Source organism: Morone saxatilis, unplaced genomic scaffold (genome assembly GCF_004916995.1).
Source record: "Morone saxatilis isolate NCDOM2014 unplaced genomic scaffold, NCSU_SB_2.0 Contig15, whole genome shotgun sequence".
In the NCBI taxonomy this organism is placed as follows: domain Eukaryota; kingdom Metazoa; phylum Chordata; class Actinopteri; family Moronidae; genus Morone; species Morone saxatilis.
The window spans coordinates 3,506,399-3,516,523 of record NW_023339707.1 but is presented as its reverse complement, the minus strand read 5'-3'; positions in this window follow the sequence as shown (position 1 = coordinate 3,516,523).

Here is a 10,125-nt window from a genome sequence, read left to right as displayed (position 1 = left end):
TGTGATGTCACAAATCCTGCTGGAAGGCCTAGCCCCTTAAAATCAGATTTTTAATGAGGACAGAGAAACTTTCCTCTTTCAGCTGATGAATGTGAAAACATCCTTCCAGTGTCAAACTCTGCGCATACTGTATATGATTGAGTTAATAAAAAATAGCTGATTTGATTGAATTACATTGACTGTAAGATTTTACAGTGCAGTGACTTCATGTTGGTCCTTTACAAAGGAACACCAAACAACAATCTACCTTGTGACGGCATATTTTTAACAAATAAGATGAAGTCCACACCCGTCTTCTTTTCAGTAGGTGGCAAAGTGATGAGAAAGATGTGCTTGACAAATCCTCCCCTTCATCTCCTAGACTACACATCTGACGAGTCACCACTTATTTGGAATATGGTCTTAAGTCGGCACTGTGATTGATTTATGCACCGGCTGACTGTTTCGCACAATGCGGCAGCCACAAGCTTTTATGTCTGAAGTGAAGATGAGTTCCTCTCAGCGGGTCTGAGCGGCTTCCAGGAGGTGCGAGACTGTCTTTGAGTCGGTGTTGACAAGCGAGTGGCAGGTGACCAATGACCCGGCATTCTGTCACGTCCAAGGTGGCGAAAATGCGAGAGATGAGCTATTCCTCCTCCCAGAAGGAGCGAGGGCCCTCAGAGATGCTTTGAGCTTTGTTTGTTTATGCGGCTATATTTAATTTGCAGCTCTAGTGTTTGTAGAACCTGGAGCAGCGGCGGCGTCATCTTACGTGGCAATTCCCTGGAGGACTGGGGTGGATCGTGACCTCTTTCTCTTGGGATACGCAGAGTAGAGGGCAGCTCTCGTGGGGAGGGGGCCATTGCAGACGCAGACCGGCTTGTGGTTTGTGTGTGTGACAGAGTTAGATGACAGTTGTATAAATAAATCTCTCCACAGGGACTCGAAAAAAACTCACTTTGCTCATTTCTGTGAGGAATTGTTCTTTGATGCGTCCTCAGGCGTATATTCTCTGACATCAAATGGGGCTCCAAAAATGTCAAATAAGGCAAAGCAGGATATTTCGGGGACATTAGCTTGACATTAACACTAATGATGTTGGAATGTGGATACAAGCTGACATCTAGCACTCTTCCCAAATGCCTCATCGCTCTGCTGTTGTTTCCAAGACCAGAAATGGCCCAAACATTTTATCATTTGCACATTTTTTAATACAGTGAATGTTCAAGCCTGCATGCGAGATAGGAACCACCACTCACACACAGAGCTCTACAAACATTTCTTGGTTAGTACCTGATTGCTGTTAAATCCAAATGTGTGTCTGGTTGCCCCTGGGAGCTATCTATCTGAACAGCTGTTTAGAGAAGACTCAGCTTTCCTGAAAACAACAGGACGGTGAATCCTCCTCCGTTCCTTCCATTCGCCCAAATTTACATTTCACAGGCTGCATACGTACGGCTGTATCTGAGCCACCAAACAGGAAAAATATATATACTGCATACAATATTTACAGCCAATTACGGGCTAGAAAAGCTCCTCTCCATCATGTCTGCCCTTCTGCATCATAAACTGCCACTGGAGGTGATTGAGTGCTCTGGGGACTGAGTGATTATGCTAATCATTAGCTGTTTCCTGCTTGGACGGGTGTTTGATCACGGCAAAGACAAAGAAAAAGAGCTGTTTCAGCCTCCATTTTACCCTCCACAAGCAGAAACAAGACATCCAGCTATACGATGGACTAAGCGGTCACTATCTCTGTTGGTATAGTACTATAGTCGCCCTCTAGACAGATGTAATCTGCATTGATAGCTTCACTTATTCAAGTAATGGCTTTTGGGATTTAGAATACAGCTTTCTGTTATGTAAATGGTCTGTAACGACTCTATTCAGACATTAAAGGACATTTAGGGGTATGACCTGCATGATATTTGGCGCCTGATAGCCGAGTTGGGCCACAATGATGTAAGAGTGTCAAAGGTTGCATCATTTATGAGTTTTGCATCTGAATGAAGCCCCAAAGGTCTTAAAACCCTAAAAATAAATATACTTAAACAGAATCTTCAATTTGTGAAAGTGAACCTCCCACAAATATGTGTGAAATATGGAAATATGTCACATTCTTTCATTTCAATATTTTTGCAAACCAAATGTATGTTTAACAGAGCCAAAGCATTTGGGCTGGGTTGAGGGCTGAACAGTTGTCACAGGAAGGCCGTTTGAATGCTAAACATGGCTGCATGTGACAATAAGCCTTCTGTCTCCTCCGTCTCTGTCTGCTCCTCTCTAATTTGGGGGGGTTAATGCCAGAGCACAGCTTTGCCGTTATTGCTTTCTCCCCGGCACCTTTAATCAAGGACTCTGTAGGACAGGCATGAAACCCCCTTCACGACGTCACTTAGAGTGCTCGGCGTCATCAAAATAAGTCATCCAAAACAACCTTGACTTTACTTGCCTTTGAGAAAAGCCTTTTTTATTTCAAGACTTTTTTTGCTCCATTCAGAACAGATGCAATTCTGTTGGAGTGTAAAAACTGGCTGTGAGATTGGAGCAATTTTAGGATATATCACTTACGAGATAAAGTTTGGGAGGAAAACTGTTCAAAAACCCTATGTACTGAAAGTCTGCAATCTCCAACAGAATGTATTCCTCCTCATTTCTTTCTGGAGAGCATTTTCCGCTTCACGTGTAGTGTGAGGCGCATGCTCTCTGGACTCCTCTCCAGGTCCACAGAAGCCCTGCAGTGAGTTGATGGCAAGCATTCAAGCTGATCACTGAAGGTGAATGACTTTCACTTGAGAGAATCCGATCCTGAAAGCACAACAACAAAGCCAGCAGCAACTTTTTTTTGTGGGCATATGCGGATATTGGGAGAATTCTTTTGGCAGATTCAAGGTTAGATTTCACAGCTAAATCTCCTCAGAGAACAGAAGTGGCTCTGGAGTTTGTCCAAAGTAGCATCTCTGCCATCTGGTCACAGCCGTCTGACAGTGATTATGAACACACACCAAATGGATGCTTCTCCTTTATGGGCCCATGTTTCAGAGTAGCTCTGTGGTTTATTCAAAGAATAAAAGAACCTTGTCTGCAGCATTTCTGTTCTGAAAGTGAAAAGTGAAATGAAACATTTCTCACACTTGAGTGAACTTGTCATTCACACTGAGATTATTTATTATACACTACTGGAAGGGAGATATTCACCTTGCGTTCACTGTGTCAAATATTTGTGTTTGTTAAAAATGCATTATCAATGCAAGCCAAAATTGAACACTGTGCCCTTCTGTTTACCTGCTTTAAATATATAAAACCTTCCTGCACCTTTCTAGATTCAAACATTACAGTCAGATGACATTGAAATGGTAGTTACTGAATACAAATTACATGGCCATTTTTGTAATTATTAACAAGGTCTGCACAGTTAATTGAAATATTATTAAAATCAATATATCAAAGTGTATTTAATGAAGTACTGTAGCACTGATATGTCATTGCCTACAAATCTTGTTCTCTAGAATTAAGAAATGTAGTTTGATTGGTACAGACACACTATTTTTATTTTAATAGTTGTTTTCAGTGGAAATTAAATTTGAGATGCAAAAATGATCATTCCATACTTTTGGATTACTTAAAAATTCAAACGTTGAAAATATTTCACTTTACACCTAAGAAACGCACACCCACAAAACTTTGAGTTGAAATTTTCTGTGTTGAAAACCATTGTGGCATGGTTTATATTTCCTTCACTGGCAATCCCATGATGCTTTAGGTTGAGACTGTCAACCAACTGAGACTGTGTAATTATTTACAATGTCACAATACTCTAATCATACTTTTCAAATGTATTAAAGTTATTATATATATATTTATATATATATTTATATATATAACTTCCCTCTCACCCTCTTGGGGGTATCTGGTCTATCCTCAAGGCAGCTCCTTCTACCAGAGGGGCCTGGAGTTTGAGCGCTTCTGCGCACGTATTCTTAGCTGTTCCTAGGACTGCGCTCTTTCGGACTGGAGGCTTCTGATGTTGTTCCTGGCGGATTCTGTTGGGGCCACTCCCCCAGTTTTGGGGGTCACTGGCCCCGAGTGCCTACTACCACGGGGATCACGCTTGCCTTGATCTTCCACATCTGCTCCAGCTGTTCTTTCAACCCTTGGTACTTTTCAACCTTTTCGTGTTATATATATATATATATATATATAAATATATTAATGGGGTGGCAAGAGGGTGGTCTTACAATATATACAGTATATATGCTGCAATATATAGGCTGCAGCAGTATAAGTGTCTGTAGGTAACCAGTATCCCTTTATCAATATTCTGTGAATATGTAGATATCGGATTCTGACAGCAATGCAAAATGACCTCTATACGTGTGTGTGTGTGTGTGTATGTATATACATATATATGCCATACTATCCCTCATCTCATAATACGAACAGATTGTGCTATGCTAACAAATAAAAGAGAGAGGGATAAATTGCGGTTTTGTGTGATGATCAGCAGCTGGTGGCCATACTTTTACCCACCTCTACCACTACATCACTGTGTGACTCATTCTGCTATGAAGAGATGGAAACTGTGAGCTCCTGATCTGTGGAAAGTCATTTTTTCAACCTGGCAACAGACAAAACTCCTTAGAGGCTAAATTTGACTGAGTGTAGCAGCCAGGGTGGCCCGACAGTCTGGTGCCCGAAATCCCTCCACCCCCAACCACACACACACACACACACACACACACAGAGCGTGGATCAAGTACTGAAGAAGAGCAGAGTCGGAGCCAGGCTGTGACATCTGGAACAGTGTTGCTCAGTGAGGAGGCAGTTCATCCCGACCTTTACTGGAGCATCAGTTCTGCTGGAACAAGTGACACTGGCTCCATTACTCACTTAATGTCTGTGTGTGAGTCTGTGTGTATGCCTGTATTTCTGCCTTTATGAGGTTGATGTGACCTCATCAAACAGAAAGATGAAGGAAATTCTCCAAGATGAAGACAAAATACTGTATCTATAGATAGAACGATAGATCGATAAATAGGGATTTGGTTTAGGTTGCATGAATGACATATAAGGTAAATGAAAGTTCCTCACAAGCTTTCATTATGACCTTTACCAGAAAGTAATCCTGACAGTGTTGCCCAACAGTTCCGGTTCTGCATCTAACCGTTGCAAGGAGGAGGGTCATAATACATGTCTTTCTGTGTCTTTCTCAGAAGAACAAGGTGCAGTAACCAGACAAAGATGAGCCAATCAGCTCTTATTGGTGAGGCGGTGAAAACTGTCAGGTCAATGACGCCTGCTGAGACCAGGGTAAAGCACAGATGAGAAAATCATATTGCATTGTAGCCTCTGTAACGTGATCAAAGCAAATGACACGCTCTTTGACTCATTATCACACATCAGGTCTCTTCAAGGAGACCCAAATTAGTTACAAATGTGTCTTTTCTTCTGAAAGCTAAACATAGACAGTGCTGTTCTAAAACCTCTCTGGTAGCTGGTGTCCTATTTTTGTGATGACTCAGTGTTGAACTAAGACAGTCAAATGAACTCTGGGGGGGAGAGAGTGACTCACTGACAGTCCATGCAAATACACAGCTCTGTATTTGACTGAGTACAGTTTGCATGATTAGTCCTACGTGTGTGGGGAAAATTGTGGTCGACAAACAATGGTAGCATGAACAATAGGACAACACAGATCACTATAGTGTGCAGATACAACTCAAATGTGGGCTTTTTTACCAAGGGTTAGATGAGAAGATAGATACCACTCTCTGTCTGTCCGGGAAATGAAATCAGCAGCTGGTTAGGTTGGTTTAGCATAAAGACTAAAGCGGGGTAAACTAACTTGACAACAAGACTTCATTTCATCGCCGTTCGCTTGACACGCAACCAGCAGAGAGTCCAGGGAGTCACTGCATCCGACCTAAAAATATTGCAGCACATAACCTTTGTGTAAAACCACAACTTGTTTTTACACTTCTGTTTTACAACAGGTTAAACAAACAAGATATAATGTGAGCTTTAGCAGTGCTAGTAGGCTGATTTTGTTACGTTTGGACAGATCCAGACTGGCTATTTTTCCGTTTCCAGTCTTTATGCTAAGCTAAAGTAAAAAGAAAAGTGAATAAGTGTATTTCCCAAAATTTCTAACTATTTTCTTCAACCTGAAATGACTGATTCTTTGGCCTATTGGAGGCAGCAGAAACAATCTGATGAATTATACTGCTAAATACTCCAGTGTTCACCAGCTAGTCGCTAACTTTGTCCCCAGTTTGATGCAGAACAGCTTGTGTTTTTTGTGCTGCAGTCAAAGATGACACTATGAGAGTGAACCAAAACAGTGAAGTTGCAGCTGGACAGCTAAACAGTAGGCTGAAACTCACTATAGACCTGTAAAGCTGAAGGGAGCTGTAAGTTCAAGCGAACCCTTTCACATTGTTTTCACGTTGTCATTTGATACATGACTATAAAAATATAAATGATAACTTCTTTAACGTCTGAGTATTGACAACCGTCACTGCAGGCAAGACAGAATTCTATTTTTAGTTTTTTACCTATGACCCTATTAGCATCTCTTAGTGCATAAAGGCTCAAGAAGTAGAACGTGACCTAAAGAAGTCCTGCTTTTGAGCTTAAATGCTTGCAATCTTTAGAACAACAGAACAACTTGGCTGCAGTTTAGGACGTTCACACACGAACCAACATGCAGAGTTTGATGTGGCATGTGGTGGTTCTCAGAATGAGGGGGGAAATGAGTGGTGGTGTCATTCGCGGAAACTACCTGTGGTCGCCAATATGCTGTAATCTTTTCAAAGAAATTGTATGTTGTCTGAGTACCTGCAGAGGAAAGCCAGCACCAGAATGACTACTGAAGACTGACACTGCAGTTTAAATTCATGTTGTAGATGACATTTTATTTTTAGGGCTGGTTTCCTTTGACCTCTGTGTATTATTATCTGATACAAAAAATGTATTCCGGGAGTTGTGCGTAGCCACCACTGGTCTTTGATTTGGTTTTTTTGTGACTTCAAACATGTATGTCTTAGAACCCGGGGCATTTAAACATGTCTGAAAATACTACTACTTATATACTATAATAAATTCAACATATCATTCCCAAATAGAAATTGCACAGGTGCATATGAATCTGTCAGTATTCTTTATTTTAATAGCTTATTATTGTTACATGATGACAAGGTACATTTAAACATGGAACTACAGGCTGCCTACACGTTATTGTAGGCCCAGTTTAATATGCAACACAATTTTACACAATATATATAGTAGGGGGGTCCCTGCTCCATCTCTCTATTAGCTCTTTGGCCTGAAATACGTTGAAGACCCGTGTCTTAGAATCTTTCAAGGATAAAATGTGAGATAGATGGGGTGAAAGCTTGCAGAAGTAGATTGCAGATATTACAGATATCAAGGATAGCCTGAGGATTAGATGGTGCTGAAGGAGTGTGACCCCCAGAGGTTGACTCTGTGAGTGTGTGTGGAGAGGCATTAGTAAAACCCTTGGGATGATCTTGACTTGAAACCTTTATTGCAAATGAGTAATGTCCTAAACATTACCCATGTGTCACTTATGCAGCTCCGCCTAAACTGAAACATAGGAACATGGGGTAATACAGTTGATCTGGCTTTCTGGCTTCTTCAGGAATTCTACAACATAGCAAGACAAAGACGTAATTAAAGTGCGGGCTCTGAATGTCGTTGGTCATATCATTACAAGTGCACCAAAAAGAGCAGGGTCACTTAAAATTAGTGTAAACAGAGAAACCATTTCTGACCACTTGTCCTAACAAGACTACAACAATCTGCAGCCAGACTAGCGGCTCTGTGAGGCTGTACTTTAGCACAGTGGTGATTTGAGCTAAATGCTAACATTGACATGATAACATGCTCAAAATGTAGATGCTAACATGCTGATGTTTAGCAGGACATATTTACCATGATAACCATCTACTAACTACTAGTAGATGCAGTGGCTATACAAAGTCTACACACCCCTGTTAAAATGGTTTTTGTGATGTAAAAAAATGAGACAAAGATAAATCATGTCCAAGATTTTTCACTTTTGTCGATATAATTGAACAATTCAACTTGAAAAAAAAATTGTTTTAGGTGGAAAAATAAAATAAAAAAACTTACCAAGTAACCCGTTGTTGCAGTAAGTGTGCACATGCTCTTTTAACTGGGAATGGTGGCCGTTTGTGTTCAGAATTGACCAATCACAGTTCAAACTTTATGTCTTAAATAGTAGTCAGTACACACCTGCCCATCATTTAAAGTGACCCTCGAATTATCCCAAATAAAGTTCGGGCTGTTCTAGTGGACTTTCCTGCACCATTTTCTCTCAGTTGCATCTCAGAGGCAAAGCCATTGGTCCACAGAAGAGCTTACAGATTTCAGAAGGGATCTCATTGTTAAAAGGTATCAGTCAGGAGAAGGTACAAAAGATCAAAAGAAAATGGTCATGGAGGGTCCAAGGGTACACAAATGCTAAAGACACTGCAGGAATTTGCGAAGTACTGGCTGTTTAATGTACACAAATTCATATTTTCATGCGTTGGGATGGGGATTGCATTGAGAGTTTGGAGTTTTGTGGAAGAAAGTGGGGCAAATGGTTCGATCAAGAATGTGATGCTAATCTGATTCTACCAAAAAGATGAGTGCTGTAATCAAAATCAAAAGGTGCTTCAACAAAGTAATTAGTTTCAAGGTGGTGCACACTTATGCAGACCAGGTTAGTTGTAAGTTTTTTATTTTTTATTTTTCCACCTAACAAAGATTTAGTTTTTTTGTTTCAAAGTTGATTTTGTTCACATTATAGGTCACATTAAAGGTGGAAAAAGTTTGGACATGATTTATCTTTGTCTCATTTTTTTACATCACAAAAACCTGGCATTTTAACAGGGGTGTGTAGACTTTTCCACTGTAGTAGTATACTAACATGTATGCTAGCACTGAGTAGCGTGTTAGCATGTTAACGTTTGCTAATTAGCACTAAAACTAAAAGCACGACTGAGGCTGATGGGAATGTCATCAGTTTTGCATCGAATGATGATGACGCTAGATAAAAAAGTTGAGAGCTCACTAAAGCTATTGCAATCCATCCGGCAGGGAAACATCTGTACCAAATTTTATATTATGACATTTCATATCACTCAAAACCACAAATTTCAACCTCATGGTGGCACTAAAGGAGATGTACAGGGATTACCAAAGTCATGCTAAAAGCTCAGCAGCACTGAGGGGAACTGCAGATGCTTTAAAGAGATGGTACAATGGAAGCATCGTGGCCTCCACATCCATCCATTCAAATCACAGCTGGTAAACATTGCATTCACCTGACAGACACTAACCGAGGCTGATGGGAGCAGCAGCGTTTCCAGCCTCCATGTCATTGGCTGTTGCGTAAATCTTGGTTTTGCTGTAAGTGGGGTCCCAGCAGTGCTGTCTGGGAGAAGATTAGCGGTGAGGCCAGGAGTCCCACGGGGGCATCACAACTGATTAAACCTACAACTCTTATCTGTCCAAGAGAGCAGATCCATGATAGGCTGCTGCCTGCTGGTCACTATCAATGTCTAGATTAACCCACAAGAGCATCTGCAGCTTGTTAGTGGGATTTAACCCATGACGACAGGCAGTGGCCCACATTCCAGCTGTACACTGGCAGAGGGGGATTATTGTATATCTAATGGTGGAAGAAGTACTCATATCCTTTACCTAAGTAAAAACTACTACTCACAGTGTAAAATATGTAATAGTCCTGCAAGTATTATCAGCAAAAGGTATTTACAGTTGAGTATGCATTATATTATTGGAATATGGTAGACCTTTATATTAAGGTACACATATTAATCAGCATGCATATTAGTAACATATATTATTTAATCATTATAAAGCACCTATTAATGCCTTATTCTGCATGACCATATTCTACAACTACTACTCCATTAACTAAGAGTTTTCCCTTAACAACCTCCTAATTATTGCTTATTGATAGTAAGTAAGAAAGTTGTACATGGATTATGATCTTAAGTATGGACCTTATGAGGTGGTAGTATCACAACGATACTCATTCTCTCTTAATAACACTTAATAAATATGGCCTTATGTAACAAAACACCAAACTACAAG